The sequence below is a fragment of the Mya arenaria genome, chromosome 10 (assembly GCF_026914265.1).
Source record: "Mya arenaria isolate MELC-2E11 chromosome 10, ASM2691426v1".
Classification (NCBI taxonomy): Eukaryota; Metazoa; Mollusca; class Bivalvia; order Myida; family Myidae; genus Mya; species Mya arenaria.
Window position 1 is genome coordinate 58,315,594 of NC_069131.1, and position 22,941 is coordinate 58,338,534.

At 39.6% G+C, this 22,941-nt stretch overlaps 1 protein-coding gene across 8 annotated transcripts in view; it reads left to right on the forward strand.

Annotated features, from left to right (window-relative positions):
- LOC128206838 (protocadherin gamma-C5-like) overlaps nt 1-22,941 on the forward strand; it is an 84,935-nt gene that overhangs the window by 26,785 nt on the left and 35,209 nt on the right. The window contains exon 1 of one of the 8 annotated variants that reach the window (XM_052909522.1): nt 20,644-21,506. The exons of the other annotated variants lie outside the window; for them this stretch is intronic. The gene's annotated coding sequence lies outside the window, so the exon portion shown is untranslated. Of the gene's footprint in view, nt 1-20,643; nt 21,507-22,941 lie in introns of those variants that run through there. 8 annotated transcript variants of the gene reach the window in all.

Below are 22,941 nucleotides of genomic sequence, written 5' to 3' on the forward strand. Positions count from 1 at the left end.
TGTATTCTTGGGAGGACAAAAGGAATGAAATTCGCCCAAAATGCACCATTTCGGACAAGCAATCGTTAAAATTATCAAGGGGGAGTACCCCCAAAATATACTGCTAACACTTAAAACCATGTAAATTTTGGTTCTGAAGGAGGGGCGCAGATCAAAAGCTTACGCCACTAAGTAACGCCTCCTCCAATCTCAAAACCTTGACCCGCCACTGTAAACGTGAACTACATCAAATGTGTGTATAAGGTTATTGCGAACCTTACTCTTACCATTTTACGGTACTTAGTCTGCCTTACCTTCTCTATACATTCGGAACTCCTCGGCCATTTTTATCGAAAACAACCTCGAATGTATGCCGGTACATCAGTTGAAGTAGTTCATAAACTTTTGAATTATATCATTAATTGAATGTAGTGTTTTAGAGTTGTATTTATTGATCTAAGTTTAAATTGATTGCGTGTAAAGTGAATTATTGCAAACATAATTAAGATTCTCAAGAGTTAAGTCATTAAGTTTAACTGCTAAATAAAATTACTACGCGATCTACTTGCAGCGGACTTAAACGTACCAATTTTTGAGTATGTAAACCGTCCAAATACATCCGAGGTTGTTTTCGATAATAATGGCCGAGGAGTTCCGAATGCCTATCTACATTGAGTTTGAGCTATATAAACAACGCAGTTCCTATGCTAAAATTAGAATCCATCGTCACGTTATTGCCGAGTCTCGTGCAGGAAGTCGAATGAAATGTTGACAAATTGGTAATGTACTCAATATAAAAGTCTGATTAAATTTATGCTATTATATTTTCAAAGAAATATCACTTATTAATGTTAATATGTTGATTAGGTTGTAATTGCTTCCTTTATATGCCTCAAATTTTTTAGATCATCATAGTCAGCTGAAACTGGTTGATTTTGGTATGGGGGTTTCGCAATAACTTTAATGTGTAAACTTATAAACATCTACAATAAAGTTGTGGAAGCCAGGGCTTATTTTCTCGGTTTTCTTTGCTGTAATACAGAAGAAAAATCAAAACAAAATTGGAATAAAATAAAGTTACAGTCGAACCCCGTTGGTTCGAACTCGCTTGGCTCGAAAACCTCGTTGGCTCGAACTAAATGTAAAGAACAGATATCTTCCTTCTGGATGTAAGCATTCTCGCTTGGCTCGAATTAATCGAAGCTCGAGGCATTTCGCCTGTCTCTCGGAGTTCGAGCGAACGGGGTTCGTCTGTAACTTTATTTAAGTTCAATTTCGTATTGATTTTTCTCTTCCATGCCTTTATTTAGAACCTTAAGATGTTGTTTTGTGGTGAAATGTTTACATTTGATCGCATCAGACCTCTAAAGTAGATATGGTTTCTATAAAATCACATCATTTATCGTCTCCAGCTAGTCCCTCAATGCGAATCGGTGACGCAGGACATTTCTTTTGAAGTGTTATGAAGTAAATAGTAAATAAATACTTTACAAATTCTAACGAACCAATGTGCATCTGTATACAAATAAATAAATACATAAATGTATTCATACTATAGCGAAATGTTTATTTGAAGAATATAAATCAACTTTTTACTTTTATTTTCAAGTGAATGGTCTTTCTAATAGATGTTAAACTACCAATTTAAACTGAACAATACACACTTTTACACCGACTTGAGCATTCCATTTTGATAATATGATCTTCTATTCATTCTGTTTTTGCAATTAAATATGTCGATTCGATTAAAACGTACTCTTGTAACAAGATAAAGTGCAATAGTGCCATTGGCGTCAACATTTTTCATGACATTATCATTATATGAAAGGGGAAAAAACATTAACTAAACTGAATTCGAAAAAATAATCACTTTTTTCAAATTTCAAAATATTTGAATGACACCATTTAATAATTATCTTCTTTTTCTTCAGTAGAAATCGTTGAATTTTTTATCTGCATTTATTCAGTGATCAGAAAATGATGGGTTGCTTTCATAATGTGATGTATTATGAAATAGTATATACCAACGCTGATATTTTCTTTGTTATGAGAAATGGACCCCTCAGTGCTTAGTTTGAAAATGGTATATCATTTCAACATACGTTGATAAGATTTAGAATACAACCTTCATGGAATTGCAGATAGGCATTCATTAAGTAGTAGGCTCAATCATTTTAATTTCAGCTTTCGCGGTCATTTAAAGGTCCGTCCACTGCCACTCATCCGCTACACACCCACTGCGCCAGATTTTGCGTTGTCAATGTATCAGCCAATGACATGTATTATAAGTCAGTTAAGTGACCTGAAGTAATATCTCAATGATTTCGAAGGGTTCGTTCGCTATGCTCACTCTGTCCATTCTTAATCATTTAGAATTTACTTCATGTCATCTAACGTTATTATATTAAAGTGGTAACATTAGAAACAATGAGTTATTGAAACTTTGAAATCAAAGCACTGTAACCCACGTGACTAATGGAACCGCGTTACCAGGATTTTCACCAAACGACACTTAAAACCAAATAAATTTCGGTTCTGAATGAGGGGCAAATGTCAAAAGGATACGCCCCTAAGTTACGCCCCCTCTAACACCAAGTCCTTGAACCGCCCTTGATACCAGGAGCCGTAGCGTACAAAAAGAAATCCGTACGAACACGTACCCATACAAGCAGCGTTTCCGACTTCTTTAATAATGCAGTGAATGAAATTTTACACTGGAGGTACACTCATTTTATATTTGCAAAGAACTTTATTAAAACACTTAAGTGGTCTCAGTCCGTCTTTATAATCACGACGTCCATTCATCGGTTACACCGTTAAACAGGTGTGATTATTTCTTCTTTACAATTTACACCATTGATTAATTCTAAACTAATTTAAACAGTTGCTTTGCAGTTAAAGATGAGAATATACTCAACCCACTTATTTACAATACCTTCTTTGGAAAGATCACAAATTGTTTTGGGTCCGCATACTTGGCCCAAACGCATGTTATTATTTAAACGGTATGTCAATATAATATACTCTCTATATAAATCTTTAACTGTGTTGATTTAATTATACACTTATTACATTACATGAATACATAATATTCGGGTTAACGGAGCTCTAGATTCCGCAGATACGGTAATGAAATGGGAACTTGTTAGTACAAACGGCCTCTCTCTCTCTCTCTCTCTCTCTCTCTCTCTCTCTCTTCATTTTGTAGAATGACTTACAAGAAATTTGAAAACGCTCAAAGTAACATTTGTTTTCACTATGTGAGATCATTTTCATTTCCGAAATGACATAAAAAGATAGAAAATAGTCCATTAAACCCAGCCTTTAATTTAACGGATAAACAGTTAATTGATAGCAATGTAAACACTGTGTGTGTTTCAAGTGTTTTGTCTTTTATACGTTTAACCACTGCCATTAAACATTCCGCAATTGCCAATAAATTATATAGTGAAAAACCTCATGTACCATATAATAAAAATCGTTTCAGTGTACGATCGCAAAATATTTCACCTCGTGAATACCAAAAGTAAATATTTCACTCGTGTCGACTCTACTCGTGAAATATAGCTTTAAGTGCTCACTCGGTAAAATATATTACGATCTTACACTGAACCATTAAGTATCATCTATATCGATACCCAAGTATGTAGAAATAGATAGAGCTGTTGTCATCCATACACTTACAACATGTACTGGAGTAGGCAATAGAAATTGACATTGACGTTAATGCAATATGAAAATAAATGCCCCAAGTCAATCATTTGACAAAGAAAAGTCTCCATTCAAGAAGCGAGATTTCAAGATTTAAATCTGAATGATATGAAATGTGATTGCTGCTTTTTACGAAACTGAAACGTAAGAAAGAGGATGATTAAGTAAATGTATTTAACCAGTTTAACCTGTTTACAAAACCATGCTCAAGTTGATAATGTAAAGAATATAAAAGTAAATGAACGACAAAGGCTATATACTAATCGATCGACATATATTGGAAATCATATTTCTAATCAATACAAAAACTCTTAAAATTCTTAATCAAATTTTGACAGTTATTATACTGTTCATTGTTAACTATCATTAACAGAAGAATATGTTTTTAAAAATGATATATGAATTAAGTTCTAAATTACGATTAGTCTTATCATGTTCGTTGTTTAAATGTAGTTTGTTACTGGCTTCAACAATTCATGTCAGGGGACGTTAAAACTGTTTTGATGACTTAATATGGTATAGAGGATAGCTTTAAAGCTGCACTCTCACAGATTTACCATTTGTACAGCTGTTTTATTTTTTTGTTTTGGAAAGAGCAATTTTTTGGGTAAACATCTTCAAACTAATAATAAAAGATTGCTGACAAAAAATCAAATCGTTGTTTTTCATTTTTCCGTTCGAAAATTAATGTTTTATGGCTTAAATCGTTACTAACGGTTTAAGAATAATGCATAAAACATCAATTTTTGAGCTTAAATATAAAAATCTGCGATCTATTTTTGTCAGCAGTCTTATATAACTGGTTTTCATGGATTTTCGCAAAAATTGGCTCGTTCCAAGACAAAAAAAAAAGTCAAAATGTTCCATCTGTGTGAGTGCAGCTTTATAAAGTAACTCGCCCATGGTTTGTAAAATGCACTTTTTTAATTACAAAATAAAGTGTGGTAAATCATAAGGAGTGTTAAAACAAAAATGCCAGAAGCTGGAACCCTTCAGCAAATATTGATATTTGCTTAAATATCGTCTTTGACGACCACAATTTTCATTAGCGTTTATAACGCGATTGAACATACATTACGGCTGTGGTGTTGCGTGATTGGTTGATTGGCATGATCACGTGATGTTATCAATGTATCGTTAACAGGTCAACATATCTCCCGTTTTTGTAAAACCCCGGTGGCCGTGTGGACTAGCAGGATGTATACTAATTTTACTTGACTTTACCGGCATGGGTTCGAACCCCACTACAACCAAAATACTTGTTCATGCTACAACTGTATTTTTTTCGGCAATTTTGATATCATAGAGTAAAATAATGATTAAATAAGTGTTTTCAGGTGCATTACCGAGAAAACTAATTTTTGGTAAAATAAAAAAAAAACATGAGCGAGTCACTTTAATACATTATGGCGTATATTTATTAAGGTTTAATTGCGCAAAAAAACTTCTAATTGAGCGGATGACAATGGTAAGATAACGTTAGACATCGACAGTTGATATACAGCGCTTTGTAAAATAATACTAGAATACACTTTGGAAAATGATATATTATGTAAGTTTAAATTATCGACGAACTCCTAGATTTTCAATAAACTATTACAGCTGGTGATTGGCGCTCACAATGCACGTCAGCGAAGGTTGAAAGTTTATATGATAGCTTAATTTATTATTATGTTTTTATTAAGGAATATAAAGTTGCACAAGGAACTTTTTAAAGCGCGGATGAAAATGGTTCGGTATCATTTGTAACTCCGGTCATTGACGCCGCACTTCAGTCCGGCAACTCTTTAAAAGGAGTTTTCGTTCTGTGTATACTTGGGAGGATACGCAATAATAAACTTCAGATTTATATTCATGTTTTATATTTTATTTAAAGATTAATCTAACCTGCCACGAATACGTTAAATGTTGAATGTTCAATGTATAAATGGTTTTATTGATTCATTCGTTTAAACTTAAATAGTTTTTGCATCCTCTTGACGTATGTTAGTATGATTATGTATTCTGTGTTTGTATTGTCATATAGAAAAGTTATCAATGATATAAATAGACCGAAGAAAACAGCGGAAGTCAGAAAATATAACTAAATAGCTAAATTATGACAATATACTCAATTTTGAAGAATTATTATTCCTAAATAAAGCCTTAAAAATACGAGGTGATACTATGTTGGTTTTCTGTGTTCCACTGTGTGCATTTATACCAAGGATATTTCCACGGAAAGCGTAATATAAATCTGCCATTTAAACCTCCAAATATTGTAGAATTACAAACTATCTCACAAGGTTTCAAATCTTGAACGAATTTGAACGGGAACTAGCGGTGCTGGTTTTCGAAGCCGGCTCTCAGAGACACCGCTCGTACGTGTGGTCGTGCATGGTACGAGATCTGTCTTCCCTTTTGTCTTTCCCACTAGCTCCAATAGCCGACATCGTATATGCGTTTGTGGTCGCGCACGTTAAGAGAATTATCTTACCGACTTTCCTTATTACTACTAGAACTTTTTCCTTTGTCACCCTCTTTCTCGACCCCTCTCCTCTGCCTCTGTTCTTCCACTTTAACCGCCCCTTCTTCCCCTCATATAACCTCTCACTTTATCCCCCTTCTTCCCCTCTTCTATCCTCTCACTCTATCCTCCGCTTCTTCACCTCTTCTACCCTCTCACTTTATCCTCCCCTTCTTCCACCCTTCTTCCCCTCTTCTACCCACTCACTCTATCCTCCTCTTCTTCCCCTTTTCTACCCTCTCACTTTATCCTCCCCTTCTTCCACCCTTCTTTCCTTCTTCTTCCCTCTCACTCTATCCTTCTCTTCCTACACCCTTCTACCTTCTCACTCTATCCTTCCCTTCTTTAACCCATCCTGCCTCTCACTTAATATATCCCCATCTTCAACCCTTCTACCCTCTCACTTTATCCTACCCTTCCTCCACCCTTCTTCCCTCTCACTCTATCCTACCCTTCCTTCACCCTTCTTCCTTCTTACTTTATCCTCCCTTCTTCCACCCTTCTCCCCCTCTCACTCTAACCTCCCCTGTTTCCACCCTTCTACCCTCTCACTCGATCCTCCTCTTCTTACACCCTACTACCCTCTCACTTTATCCTCACCTTCTTCCACCCTTCTTCCCCTCTTTTACCCACTCACTCTATCCTCCTCTTCTTCCCATTTTCTACCCTCTCACTTTATCCTGCCTTTCTTCCACCCTTCTTCCCCTCTTCTACCCTTTCACTCTATCATCCCCTTCTTCCCTCTCACTTTATCCTCCCCTTCCTCCACCCTTCTACCCTCTCACTTTCTCATCCCCTTCTTCCACCCTTCTTCCCTCTCACTCTATCCTCCCCTTCCTCCACCCTTATACCCTCTCACTTTATCCTCCCCTTCTTCCACCCTTCTTAACTTTCACTTTATCCTCCCCTTCCTCCACCCTTCTACCCTCTCACTTTATCCTCCTCTTCTTCCACCCTTCTTCCCTCTCACTCTATCCTCCCCTTCCTCCACCCTTATACCCTCTCATTTTATCCTTCCCTTCTTCCAACCTTCTTCCCTTTCACTTTATCCTCCCCTTCCTCCACCCTTCTCCACCTCTCACTCTTTCATCCCCTTCCTTTCCTCTTCTACCCTTTCACTTTATCCTCCCCTTCTTCCCCTCTTCTACCCTTTTACTTTATCCTCCCCTTCTTCCCTCTAACTCTATCCTCCCCTTCTTTCACCCTTTACCCTCTCACTCTATCCTGCTCTTCTTCCACATTTCTTCCCTCTCACTCTATCCTCCCCTTCGTCCACCCTTCTACCCTCTCACTCTATCCTTCCCCTTCTTCCACCCTTCTACCCTCTCACTTGATTCTCCCCTTCCTCCACCCTTCTACCCTCCCACTTTTCCTCCCCTTCCTCCACCCTTCTACCCCTCTTACTATCCTCCCCTTCTTCCCCTTTTCTACCCTCTCACTTTATCCTCCCCTTCCTCCACCTTTCTCCTCCTCTCATTATCCTCGCCTTCTTCTACCCTTTTACCCTATCACTCGATCCTCCACTTCTTCCACCCTTCTACCCTCTCACCCGATCCTCCTCTTCTTCCACCCTTCTTCCCTCTCACTTTATCCTCCCCTTCTTCCACCCTTCTTACCCTCTTCTACCCACTCACTCTATCCTCCTCTTCTTCCCCTTTTCTACCCTCTCACTTTATCCTCCCCTTCTTCCCCTCTTCTACCCTCTCACTTTATCCTCCCCTTCTTCCACCCTTCTTCCCCTCTTCTACACACTCACTCTATCCTCCTCTTCTTCCCCTTTTCTACCCTCTCACTTTATCCTCCCCTTCTTCCACCCTTCTCCCCCTCTTACTATCCTCGCCTTCTTCCACCCTTCTACCCTATCACTCGATCCTCCTCTTCTTCCACCCTTCTACCCTCTCACTTTATCCTCCCCTTCTTCCACCCTTCTTCCCCTCTTCTACCCACTCGCTCGATCCTCCACTTCTTCACCCTTCTTCCCTCTCTCTTTATCCTCCCCTTCTTCCACCCTTCTACCCTATCACTCTATCCTCCCTTTCTTCCACCCTTCTACCCTCTCACTCTATCCTCCCCTGCTTCCCCTTTCTACCCCTCTTTTACCCTCTCATTCTATTCTCCCCTTCTTCGCTCATTCTTGCCCTCTTCTACCCTATCATTCTATCCTTCCCTTATTCCACCCTTCTTCCCCTTTTCTACCCACTCACTTGATTCTCCCCTTCTTCCACCCTTCTACCCCTCTTCTACCCTGTCACCCTATCCTCCCCTTCTTCCCTCATTCTTCCCCTCTTCTACCTTCTCACCCTATCCTCCATTTCTTCCACCCTTCTTCCCCTCTTCTACCCTCTCACTTTATCCTGCCTTTCTTCCACCCTTCTTCCCCTCTTCTACCCTCTCACTGTATCCTCCCCTTCTTCTCCTCTTCTACCCTCTCACTGTATCCTCCCCTTCTTCCACCCTTCTTCCCCTCTTCTACCCACTCACTTTATCTTCCCTTCCTTCCCCTTTTCTACCCTCTCACTCTATCCCCCTTTTCACCCTTTTCCACCCTTCTACCCTCTCACTTTATCCTCCCCTTCTTCCAGTCATCTTCCCCTCATATACCCTCTCATTTTATCTTCCACTTCTTCCCCTCATATACCCTCTCACTTTATCCTCCCCTTCCTCCACCCTCTACCCTCTCACTTTATCATCCCCTTCCTCCACCCTCTACCCTCTCACTTTATTCTCTCCTTCCTCCACCCTTCTTCTCCTCTTCTTCATTACTTCTCCTCATCTTTCTTCCATCCTTTATCCTCTCCATCTACACTTCCATGTTCTACCATTTTGGGTTATCTTCCTGTCTTCCCTCTCTCTCCCTTTATCCCCCTTTCTACCTTTCCTCTCTCGCTCTCTCCTTCCGCACTTCTTCTTTCTCCTTTCTCTGCTCCATCTACATGACGCGGTTTGTCAGTCAAACTAGGCTGGCTCCAATTTCTCGAAACATCTTCAAGTCCTTTAAAACAGGATCAAGTTCAGCACGCTATTTTAATTTGGTATAAATTGTGTAATATTCTCTTGTTTAAGAGTTTTTATGCTTTTAAAGGAAATGCATTTGAAGATAAATAAAGCGAGATTAAAAAACAACACGTTTTCTGAGCAATTATATTTACTTATGTTTCCATTTCCTTCATTGTTTTCACCATTTTATAACAAATAGTGGTATCGCGAAATTTGTCAATTTTAAAGATATCAGCTTAAAACTTCAGGACTTTATTTCTGAAACATAGCACATTCAGAAAATGTAAAAACCTGAAAATGTCATTTTTCCTCATTAGGACCCATTTTCGCAGACTTGGTCACATTTAAGTTCAATCTAAATTGCGTATTGAATACGGCCCCTGATCGATACCCGACTGACCAATCAGTGCCAAGATAAGGCGGGGCTTATCAGTTGCCGTTGCTATCCGCCATGATCGCCGACAATCTGCACTTATCAACAGTAGTGTAATGACGCTGTTTTCTATATATTTAACACAATATATGCTTCTCATAACTGAGAGATAGTAAAGACAATTAAAGAAATCCGAAATACTGACATTTTCCCTAAATGCTGCTCAAATTATGCATTTTTGCAATTGTTTGATAACAAAGAACCTTTTAGTAGACTATTTCAACCATGAAACTGTCTTAATGTATCCATACTAAATATACGTATATTTTTCGTTAGTCTTAAAACAAGAAATATCATTTGAGTATTAGTTTATAATATTTATAATATTGACGATATCTTGCGATTTAGTTCTGTTTGGAAATTTGTCTCCTTTTCAGGTTGTGCAAAAAGTCTTAAATCCGAAGCATATACATTTGCTTTTAAGCTTGTTTGGACATACTGGTGAAAAAGACAACTCAGTTAATTTGAGTTACATTTTTATTAAATTTGATTAAATTTCCGATATCATATAAGTAAATCTCAAAAAAATATATACGCGTAGCTAAAACAAAATCTTCTTTGACGTAAATCAAAGTAAAATCCTGTGCATTTATAATGACTATGATCATGTCTAACTTCTCTGTTGCTTGTTACAACAGTCTTTTATTTCATTTAAAACCGATATTAACTTATTGAGAGAAACATTAAGGTACTTGTATCAATAATAATCATTCACCTGTTCTTTATGAAGAAATGAAGAAAAACATGGAGTTTTGACAATGTTTCTAAACAAACGTCGTCTTTTGTTGACTAACGTAAAGGAAATTAATACATGTTTTTTACCCCCTAAATTTGAGTTTTGAAATAGAAACTGTTATTCTACTGTAACAGAATTCTGATGCTATTTCGAAATGTTTTATTTTGAAGTTAAGACATTATTTCTTTTTGCTAGGCGTAGCCTTATCGCTATCGGCGTGGTGTCAATTCCACCCTTACTCCTCTTCTTCCCATTTTCTACTCACCCTGTCGCGCTCTCTCCTTTCGCATGTCTCCTAACCTCCCTCTCTCCCTTTCTTCTCCCTTTCTCTCTCTCTCCCTCCCTCCCTCACTCTCTCCCGTTATCCCTCTCCCCCTTTCTCCCTCTCTGTTACTCTCTCTCCCTCCCTCCCTTCCTCTCTCTCTGTTACTCTCCCTCCCTCCCTCCCTCCCTCCCTCCCTCCCTCCCTCCCTCCCTCTCTCTCTCTCTCTCTCTCTCTCTCTCTCTCTCTCTCTCTCTCTCTCTCTCCCTTTCTTCTCCCTTTCTCCCTCCCTCCCTTTATCCCTCTCCCCCTTTCTCCCTCTCTGTTACTCTCTCTCCCTACCCCCCCTCTCTCCCTCCCTTCCTCCCTTCCTCTCTATCTGTTATTCTCTCTCCCTCCCTCCCTTCCTCCCCTCTCTCTCTCTCTCTCTCTCTCTCTCTCTCTCTCTCCCTCCCTCCCTCCCTCCCTCCCCCCTCCTCTCTCTCTCTCTCTCTCTCTCTCTCTCTCTCTCTCTCTCTCTCTCTCTCTCTCTCTCTCTCTCTCGCAAGAATATAAACGAATAATAACTCCCATGTTAATTCCTCCATCTATCCGCCGTCCATTCTGAAGCGCCATCCGTTCTCGCTCATAAAACACGGATTGGTTGTCCGGTTAGCGCAGTGGTTAGTGCACTCGCTTCTTACCTAGGCGACCCGGGTTCGATTCCCGGCCTGGGCGCATGTGAGTTTGGTGTTTGGTCACCAAGTCGGACAACTGGGCTTCCTCCGGGTACTCCGAGTTTACCCAACAGCACACGACCACACTCTCGCATCATCTTGCCATCGAGAGTGATTTCAATAAGTTGCAAAAGCTTGTTTCACAATCCTTGTAAAATAAATAAGTTTATACTAAAAACATGGATTTAAAGAAATGAACATCATAACAGGGTTGAGTTGGAGGGGGAGGGAGTTGATGGGAGGGGTAAACTAGTTTATGGGTCACAATCAATCTCTTAATTCTAATATTCATTGAATGGTTATTGGTACTTGGTGACAAATTTACATTATCATAAAGGAAAACGTTTTGAACGTTCTTTCAAATTACTTCAATTGAAAAGATATACAGACCGGTATTTCAGTATATTTAACCTGTTTATATAGACCCAGTATTAAACTTCAGTGGATACATTGATACACAAGTTGGTATTCATCATATTCTACGCAGTAGATTCTCTCCATTGTATGAGCATCAACCCCTACACTGTTCCATTATAATGGAAACTTTCACAATATCATTACTTGCTTTAAACTTTGATTATAACATAATCATGATAATAATAAACATTAAATAGAACTTTCAGCACGTGGAATGTATCGATGATTAGTAAATTAATATGTAATTACTGGACCGGGGGCCGAATGACAGAGGAGTATTAAGAAAATTTTAAAATGTTTTAACTTAAGTGTAGAATTTTGATTTGTTTTATTTTTCGGAAAAAAATGGGTTTTTCGTTTTTAAACTCTTTCCATTAATTAATTGCAGGATAAACATTACGTAAACGCGTTATGTCAATAGAATTAAACAGTTAAGGAAATTGTTGAATTTACGGAAATGACATTAAGGACCAAGGCCCCATTTGCTGGATAAATCTTTACTACCATAGCACGGGATAAAGCTAAGCACGTTTTCAATAATATGTGTATTATTCTCATTTCATAAAGTTCTAAAAGTTATAAAGAAAATCGTCTGGCCACTTACCATAAAAACCGAAACACCTCGGCCATTATCCAACAGATATGACCTGCATTCCCCGCTATTTTCTGCGCGAAAACAAAACCACTGCATTCACTCGGCATTGCGGGGTCACCTAAAAACACGGTCCATTTCCCCCGCTATCTCTGTTATGCCCCCCGGACCGGGGGCGTGGTTTCAATTGACTGGTGCATTATGCTTACGATCATTTGCAACGAATCTCCAACTAGTTGTTACCAATCAAGAAACAGGTGTCGAACGGTTGTCGATGAGAGGACAATATTCGTCCCAGACTTGGCATTCGTTCATACAATTTATAGGCAACTAGCTAATGAATAACTTGTAACGGCTAGTGTTAGTTTGTGAGCTGATCGGACGAAAAGCCGAAATTGTCGACGCTTTGTGAAGAACTGAATTTGTCAAACAAAATACATCATTCCTTCTCCAATCAACATTTCTGAAAACTCTGCAGCCATTTATTTATTTTACTTTGTCCTGCATCCGCCCAGCTGATATACCTATAATTTGTTCCCTTTGATGTAATGTTTGTATACTTCTTTCAAACTCCAAAACAAATAATTTATGTAACTTCGCAATTCTATAGTCGCGCTGAAAAATACAATGCGGCACGATAACTTGACAAACATAGTACGACATTTAAGTCAAAGTCATGGGTACTTTTGTTGCTTGTGACCATTTTAACATAAAAAAAACAACATATTTTAAAAGTACTTATACATACCAAACGTATTTATTTAAAGTACCATACCATCAAATGGTCTTCATAGGAAAAACCTTATTTGAAACGTAATTGTGCGTTTCGTGTAGGTGTAGTTGTCATGTAAGTGTAGTTGCCATGTAAGTGTACTTATCGTGTAAGTGTACTTGTCGTGTAAATGTATTTGTCATGTACGTGTACTTGTCGAGTGAGTGTATTTGTCGTGTAAGTGTACTTGTCGTGTACGTGTACTTGTCGAGTGAGTGTATTTGTCGTGTAAGTGTATTTGTCATGTACGTGTACTTGTCGAGTGAGTGTATTTGTCGTGTAAGTGTACTTGTCATGTACGTGTACTTGTCGTGTAAGTGTACTTGTCGTGTTAGTGTACTTGTCGTGTAAGTGTACTTGTCGTGTAAGTGTACTTGTCGTGTAAGTGTACTTGTCGTGTAAGTGTACTTGTCGTGTAAGTGTACTTGTCCAGTAAGTGAAATTGTCGTGTAATTGTATTTGTCATGTACGTGTACTTGTCGTGTTAGAGTACTTGTCGTGTAAGTGTACTTGTCGTGTAAGTTTACTTGTCGTGTAAGTGTATATGTCGTGTAAATGAACTTGTCGTGTAAGTGTAAGTGTACTTGTCGTGTAATTGTACTTGTCGTGTAATTGTACTTGTCGTGTAAGGGTACTTGTCGTGTGAGTGTATTTGTCATGTACGTGTACTTGTCGTATAATTGTACTTGTCGTGTAATTGTACTTGTCGTGTAAGGGTACTTGTCGTGTGAGTGTATTTGTCATGTACGTGTACTTGTCGTGTTAGAGTACTTGTCGTGTAAGTGTACTTGTCGTGTAAGTGTACTTGTCGTGTAAGTGAACTTGGCATATACGTGTACTTGTCGTGTAAGTGTACTTGTCGTGTGAATGTACTTGTCGTGTAAGTGTACTTGTCGTGTGAGTGTACTTGTCATGTACGTGTACTTGTCGTGTAAGTGTACTTGTCGTGTGAGTGTACTTGTCGTGTGAGTGTACTTGTCGTGTAATTGTACTTGTCGCGTGAGTGTACTTGTCGTGTAAGTGTACTTGTCGCGTGAGTGTACTTGTCGTGTGAGTGTACTTGTCGTGTAAGTGTACTTGTCATGTACTTGTACTTGTCGTGTAAGTGTACTTGTCGTGTGAGTGTACTTGTCGTGTAATTGTACTTGTCGTGTAAGTGTACTTGTCGTATAAGTGTACTTGTCGTGTAATTGTACTTGTCGTGTAAGTGTACTTGTCATGTACCTGTACTTGTCGTGTAAGTGTACTTGTCGTGTAAGTGTACTTGTCGTGTAAGTGTACTTGTCGTGTACCTGTACTTGTCGTGTACCTGTACTTGTCGTGTAAGTGTACTTGTCGTGTACCTGTACTTGTCGTGTAAGTGTACTTGTCGTGTAAGTGTACTTGTCGTGTAAGTGTACTTGTCATGTACCTGTACTTGTCGTGTAAGTGTACTTGTCGTGTAAGTGTACTTGTCGTGTTCGTGTACTTGTCGTGTACCTGTACTTGTCGTGTAAGTGTACTTGTCGTGTGAGTGTACTTGTCATGTGAGTGTATTTGTCGCGTGAGTGTACTTGTCGTGTGAGTGTACTTGTCGTGTAAGTGTACTTGTCATGTACCTGTACTTGTCGTGTAAGTGTACTTGTCGTGTAAGTGTACTTGTCGTGTAAGTGTACTTGTCGTGTACCTGTACTTGTCGTGTAAGTGTACTTGTCGTGTAAGTGTACTTGTCGTGTAAGTGTACTTGTCGTGTACCTGTACTTGTCGTGTACCTGTACTTGTCGTGTACCTGTACTTGTCGTGTAAGTGTACTTCTCGTGTAAGTGTACTTGTCGTGTAAGTGTACTTGTCGTGTACCTGTACTTGTCGTGTAAGTGTACTTGTCGTGTAATTGTACTTGTCGTGTAATTGTACTTGTCGTGTACCTGTACTTGTCGTGTAAGTGTAGTTGTCGTGTAAGTGTACTTGTCGTGTAATTGTACTTGTCGTGTAAGTGTACTTGTCGTATAAGTGTACTTGTCGTGTAATTGTACTTGTCGTGTAAGTGTACTTGTCATGTACCTGTACTTGTCGTGTAAGTGTACTTGTCGTGTAAGTGTACTTGTCGTGTAAGTGTACTTGTCGTGTAAGTGTACTTGTCGTGTACCTGTACTTGTCGTGTAAGTGTACTTGTCGTGTAAGTGTACTTGTCGTGTAAGTGTACTTGTCGTGTAAGTGTACTTGTCATGTAAGTGTACTTGTCGTGTAAGTGTACTTGTCGTGTACCTGTACTTGTCGTGTGAGTGTACTTGTCGTGTAAGTGTACTTGTCGTGTAAGTGTACTTGTCGCGTGAGTGTACTTGTCGTGTGAGTGTACTTGTCATGTAAGTGTACTTGTCGCGTGAGTGTACTTGTCATGTACCTGTACTTGTCGTGTAAGTGTACTTGTCGTAAAAGTGTACTTGTCGTGTAAGTGTACTTGTCGTGTACCTGTACTTGTCGTGTAAGTGTACTTGTCGTGTAAGTGTACTTGTCGTGTACCTGTACTTGTCGTGTAAGTGTACTTGTCGCGTGAGTGTACTTGTCGTGTAAGTGTACTTGTCGTGTAAGTGTACTTGTCGTGTAAGTGTACTTGTCGTGTAAGTGTACTTGTCGTGTAAGTGTACTTGTCGTGTACCTGTACTTGTCGTGTAAGTGTACTTGTCGTGTAAGTGTACTTGTCGTGTAAGTGTACTTGTCGTGTACCTGTACTTGTCGTGTGAGTGTACTTGTCGTGTAAGTGTACTTGTCGTGTAAGTGTACTTGTCGCGTGAGTGTACTTGTCGTGTGAGTGTACTTGTCATGTAAGTGTACTTGTCGCGTGAGTGTACTTGTCATGTACCTGTACTTGTCGCGTGAGTGTACTTGTCGTGTGAGTGTACTTGTCATGTAAGTGTACTTGTCGCGTGAGTGTACTTGTCGTGTACCTGTACTTGTCGTGTAAGTGTACTTGTCGTGTGAGTGTACTTGTCGTGTAAGTGTACTTGTCGTGTAAGTGTACTTGTCGTGTAAGTGTACTTGTCGCGTGAGTGTACTTGTCGTGTGAGTGTACTTGTCATGTACCTGTACTTGTCGTGTAAGTGTACTTGTCGTGTACCTGTACTTGTCGTGTGAGTGTACTTGTCGTGTACCTGTACTTGTCGTGTGAGTGTACTTGTCGTGTAAGTGTACTTGTCGTGTAAGTGTACTTGTCGTGTACCTGTACTTGTCGTGTGAGTGTACTTGTCGTGTAAGTGTACTTGTCGTGTACCTGTACTTGTCGTGTGAGTGTACTTGTCGTGTAAGTGTACTTGTCGTGTGAGTGTACTTGTCGTGTACCTGTACTTGTCGTGTGAGTGTACTTGTCGTGTAAGTGTACTTGTCGTGTTAGTGTACTTGTCGTGTACCTGTACTTGTCGTGTGAGTGTACTTGTCGTGAAAGTGTACTTGTCGTGTACCTGTACTTGTCGTGTAAGTGTACTTGTCGTGTACCTGTACTTGTCGTGTGAGTGTACTTGTCGTGTGAGTGTACTTGCCGTGTTAGTGTACTTGTCGTGTTCGTGTACTTGTCGTGTAAGTGTACTTGTCGTGTAATTGTACTTGTCATGTACCTGTACTTGTCGTGTAAGTGTACTTGTCGTGTGAGTGTACTTGCCGTGTTAGTGTACTTGTCGTGTTCGTGTACTTGTCGTGTAAGTGTACTTGTCGTGTAATTGTACTTGTCATGTACCTGTACTGGTCGTGTAATTGTACTTGTCATGTACCTGTACTTGTCATGTACCTGTACTTGTCGTGTGAGTGTACTTGTCGTGTACCTGTACTTGTCGTGTAAGTGTACTTGTCGTGTGAGTGTACTTGTCGTGTGAGTGTACTTGTCGTGTACCTGTACTTGTCGTGTGAGTGTACTTGTCGTGTAAGTGTACTTGTCGCGTGAGTGTACTTGTCATGTAAGTGTACTTGTCGTGTGAGTGTACTTGTCATGTACCTGTACTTGTCGTGTAAGTGTACTTGTCGCGTGAGTGTACTTGTCGCGTGAGTGTACTTGTCATGTACGTGTACTTGTCGTGTAAGTGTACTTGTCGTGTACCTGTACTTGTCGTGTAAGTGTACTTGTCGTGTGAGTGTACTTGTCGTGTAATTGTACTTGTCATGTACCTGTACTTGTCGTGTAAGTGTACTTGTCATGTACCTGTACTTGTCGTGTGAGTGTACTTGTCGTGTACCTGTACTTGTCGTGTAAGTGTACTTGTCGTGTGAGTGTACTTGTCGTGTGAGTGTACTTGTCGTGTACCTGTACTTGTCGTGTGAGTGTACTTGTCGTGTAAGTGTACTTGTCGTGTACCTGTACTTGTCGTGTGAGTGTACTTGTCGTGTAAGTGTACTTGTCGTGTAAGTGTACTTGTCGTGTGAGTGTACTTGTCGTGTAAGTGTACTTGTCATGTACCTGTACTTGTCGTGTGAGTGTACTTGTCGTGTACCTGTACTTGTCGTGTAAGTGTACTTGTCGTGTGAGTGTACTTGTCGTGTGAGTGTACTTGTCGTGTACCTGTACTTGTCGTGTGAGTGTATTTGTCGTGTGAGTGTACTTGTCCTGTACCTGTACTTGTCGTGTGAGTGTACTTGTCGTGTAAGTGTACTTGTCGTGTGAGTGTACTTGTCGTGTGAGTGTACTTGTCGTGTGAGTGTACTTGTCGTGTACCTGTACTTGTCGTGTGAATGTACTTGTCGTGTAAGTGTACTTGTCGTGTAAGTGTACTTGTCGTGTACCTGTACTTGTCGTGTACCTGTACTTGTCGTGTGAATGTACTTGTCGTGTAAGTGTACTTGTCGTGTACCTGTACTTGTCGTGTAAGTGTACTTGTCGTGTACCTGTACTTGTCGTGTAAGTGTACTTGTCGTGTAAGTGTACTTGTCATGTACGTGTACTTGTCGTGTAAGTGTACTTGTCATGTACCTGTACTTGTCGTGTGAGTGTACTTGTCGTGTAAGTGTACTTGTCATGTACCTGTACTTGTCGTGTAAGTGTACTTGTCATGTACCTGTACTTGTCGTGTGAGTGTACTTGTCGTGTACCTGTACTTGTCGTGTGAATGTACTTGTCGTGTGAGTGTACTTGTCGTGTAAGTGTACTTGTCATGTACCTGTACTTGTCGTGTAAGTGTACTTGTCGTGTACGTGTACTTGTCGTGTAAGTGTACTTGTCGCGTGAGTGTACTTGTCGTGTGAGTGTACTTGTCGCGTGAGTGTACTTGTCGTGTACCTGTACTTGTCGTGTAAGTGTACTTGTCGTGTGAGTGTACTTGTCATGTACGTGTACTTGTCGTGTAAGTGTACTTGTCGTGTGAGTGTACTTGTCGTGTGAGTGTACTTGTCGTGTAATTGTACTTGTCGCGTGAGTGTACTTGTCGTGTAAGTGTACTTGTCGCGTGAGTGTACTTGTCGTGTGAGTGTACTTGTCGTGTAAGTGTACTTGTCATGTACTTGTACTTGTCGTGTAAGTGTACTTGTCGTGTGAGTGTACTTGTCATGTACGTGTACTTGTCGTGTAAGTGTACTTGTCGTGTGAGTGTACTTGTCGTGTGAGTGTACTTGTCGTGTAAGTGTACTTGTCGCGTGAGTGTACTTGTCGTGTAAGTGTACTTGTCGCGTGAGTGTACTTGTCGTGTGAGTGTACTTGTCGTGTAAGTGTACTTGTCATGTACTTGTACTTGTCGTGTAAGTGTACTTGTCGTGTGAGTGTACTTGTCGTGTAATTGTACTTGTCGTGTAAGTGTACTTGTCGTATAAGTGTACTTGTCGTGTAATTGTACTTGTCGTGTAAGTGTACTTGTCATGTACCTGTACTTGTCGTGTAAGTGTACTTGTCGTGTAAGTGTACTTGTCGTGTAAGTGTACTTGTCGTGTAAGTGTACTTGTCGTGTAAGTGTACTTGTCATGTACCTGTACTTGTCGTGTAAGTGTACTTGTCGTGTTCGTGTACTTGTCGTGTGAGTGTACTTGTCGTGTAAATGTACTTGTCGCGTGAGTGTACTTGTCGTGTGAGTGTACTTGTCGTGTAAGTGTACTTGTCATGTACTTGTACTTGTCATGTTCGTGTACTTGTCGTGTAAGTGTACTTGTCGGGTGAGTGTATTTGTCGTGTAAGTGTACTTGTCGTGTGAGTGTACTTGTCGTGTAAGTGTACTTGTCATGTACTTGTACTTGTACTTGTCGTGTACTTGTCGTGTAAGTGTACTTGTCGTGTGAGTGTATTTGTCGCGTGAGTGTACTTGTCGTGTGAGTGTACTTGTCGTGTAAGTGTACTTGTCATGTACTTGTACTTGTCATGTTCGTGTACTTGTCGTGTGAGTGTACTTGTCGTGTGAGTGTACTTGTCGTGTAAGTGTACTTGTCGTGTGAGTGTACTTGTCGTGTAAATGTACTTGTCGCGTGAGTGTACTTGTCGTGTGAGTGTACTTATCGTGTAAGTGTACTTGTCATGTACTTGTACTTGTCATGTTCGTGTACTTGTCGTGTAAGTGTACTTGTCGTATGAGTGTACTTGTCGTCGAGTGCACTTGTCGTGTAAGTGTACTTGTCATGTACTTGTACTTGTCATGTACGTGTACTTGTCGTGTAAGTGTACTTGTCGTATGAGTGTACTTGTCGTGTGAACGTACATGTCGTGTAAGTGTACTTGTCATGTACGTGTTCTTGTCATGTACGTGTGCTTGTCATATACGTGTATTTGTCGTATAAGTGAACTTGCAATGTACATGTATTTGCCATGCACGTGTACTTGTCGTGTAAGTGTACTTGTCGTATGAGTGTACTTGTCGTATGAGTGTATTTGTCGTGTATGTGAACTTGTCGTGTAAGTATACGTGTCGTGGTAGTGTACTTGTCATGTTAGTGTAGTTGTCATGTAATTGTACATGTCGTGTAAGTTTACTTGTTGTGTAAGTTTACCTGTCATGTACGTGTACTTATCATGTAAGTGTATTTGTCGTGTAAGTGTACTTGTCGTGTGAGTGTACTTGTCGTGTAAGTGTACTTGTCGTGTAAGTGTACTTGTCGTGTATTTGTCGTGTACAAGTCATGCATGCACAACGTAGTACACAGAACGTAGTACACACGTACACATACCCGGATGACGTAGTACACAAAACGTAATACACACTTCCGCCTATGCCTACAGGCAACGCCTTAATAATATCAATTTTGAGGTGGCGGAAATAAAAGCTTATATCTTTAACTGAATGATAAAGCAATGTACCTTTAATGTCGCTATAGCCGCTGTTACGGATGATATTGGCATTAAATATTTGAATGCTGGTTGACGAAAACGCTGTCAATGTGATACTTCTAAAGTACAGCACCTTTATATGTACTTCAATGAGAGGATCAGGGCACTTTATAAACAGTCGTGATAAAAATCTCAAAACAACCATTGAACACGGACATTAAGTGTAAACACTAGATTGATTTTAATGAATTAAATTGAAAAGAAGATGAATACTCATCATAGAATTAAAATTTCCCAAAAGTGAAGAGAACACTCATTACAGAGAACGTCAGTCGCCGAAGATATAATCGATAACCGATAGATAATTTAAATAAAATTGAAATTAATTTATGATGATAGGAAAAGCATTTCAACTTTATTAAGTCAACTTAAATTAACTTTAACTGTTTTGGTAAAGATTCATCTAAATATTTCCCGGAAGATACGTTAAAAATTAAATTATTTGATTTAAAAATGTGATGTTAATTCTGTCTGTGTGTGTGTGTGAAGATAAATTGTTGAGTTTGTTGTGAACTTGATTTCTTCTGATAAAACGTTACGGCGCTACGTGGTGAACTTGATTTCACTGGAATAACGTTGACGCGCTACGTGGTGAACTTGCTTTCACTGGAATAACGTTGACGCGCTACGTGGTGAAATTGATTTCACTGGAATAACGTTGACTCGCTACGTGGTGAAAAAACGTGGTGAACTTGATTTCACTGGAATAACGTTGACTCGCTACGTGGTGAACTTGATTTCACTGGAATAACGTTGACGCGCTACGTGGTGAACTTGATTTCACTGGAATAACGTTGACTCGCTACGTGGTGAACTTGATTTCACTGGAATAACGTTGACGCGCTACGTGGTGAACTTATTTTTCTACTGGATTAACTTATTATTGAACTCTTTTTCACTGGAATATCGTAGCAGATCGTTTGTGGTGAAATTGTGTTTTACTGGTATAACGTTGACGCGCTACGTGCTGAACTTGCGTTTTTACTAGTATAACGATTCAGTGTTACGTGGTGAACTGTTCGCTGATATTTAACTTTGCGGCGTGATGTCCTAAGATGGAATTGACATTTTGTTGGTTTTCAGCTATCATACTGTCTAGTCAACTACGTTTTACTCAGGCTGCGGTAAGACTTTATTGTATCATTTAACATTTAAATATACATATATAAATATACATTCTGTTTGTAGCATTTAAAAATGTTTATAAAAGGAAGTTTCACTAATGAATTGATGATATCTCTAATTGCCAGTAGTTCGATCAATATATATATATATATATATGTACTTTTATTATGCGTTATTTGAATCTTACCGAAATGCAAAGAAAAAAAAACATGGTATGGACTGAGAATAATTTATGATTTGCTTTTAATTAGTTCATTTCGAGTACGCCGCTCTTATGTTTTTGTGTGGGGTTTTTCTTCAAAACTTGGTCTTCATTTCATGTTCAATTTTGAAATGGATTTTTCTAAAGCACCTATAAAACTGAAGTGTAGGCACATATTTGTGGACCAACGAGATTTGAATATAATTTTTTCACCGATTTTCATCACATTGAAAGCTTGATCGCTGATTATATTTTGTAGAAATGATTTGACGGACATTGTTTCGTTTTTCTAAGAAGATGTAATTGAGGATTTGGTCAGATTTGAACCTCAGATGAAAGTTCCTTGTGATCAGTATTGCACCAGTCAATTGTAACCACTGCCCCTCCAGGTCCGGGGAATAGCGGGGACTTTGACTTTCGGTCTATCCAAGCCCGGGTAAAACCCAGCCCTGCAGGGACGAACTGATGGTCAAATCCCTGCCAAATGCCCCCGCAACCAAGGGACCCTAGGTAAGGCCCATTCGCCGCTATATTTGGCGTGAATACAAAACTACCGCAATCACCCGGCACTGCGGGGCCCCCGGGATGGTAAAAACACGGCCCATTTCCCCGGCTATCCCCGGCATACCCCCGGACTTTGGGGGCCGTGGTTACAATTTACTGGTGCATAATCCGGAGCGATTCTGACTTAGCTATCGATGATTAAACATTTACATGCATTTATCGCGAACACCAAACGTTTTTTACAAACAAATTTCAATATCGAACAAACCCACCGTCTCTTCCTCGGCTAAGCGACTACTTCAAAATTTCTGTACCCATTCTATTGCTTCGCTCCTTTGTATTCCCCACTGTACACAATGCCTCACTGCCAGAGAGAGAGAGAGAGAGAGAGAGAGAGAGAGAGAGATATCATGCGATTTATAAAAGAAATAAAGTTTGTCTCCTATTGTGCGTTAAATTTTAAAACCGAAGCATATACATATGCTTTTAAGTTTGTTTGGACAAACGTTTAGGGAAAAGACAACTCAGCTGATTTGAGTTACATATTTTTAATAAGATAAAAGATATTAATATATCAGCATATATCATATAACTAACGGTCACATAAAGTTTAAAATGCGATTAGATAAAACAAATCATTTTTGTAAATGACGCAAATCGAAGAAATAAAATTTGTGATAAGCATAACTAATTCCAAGTTAAGTTTCAAAACAATATACATGTATGGT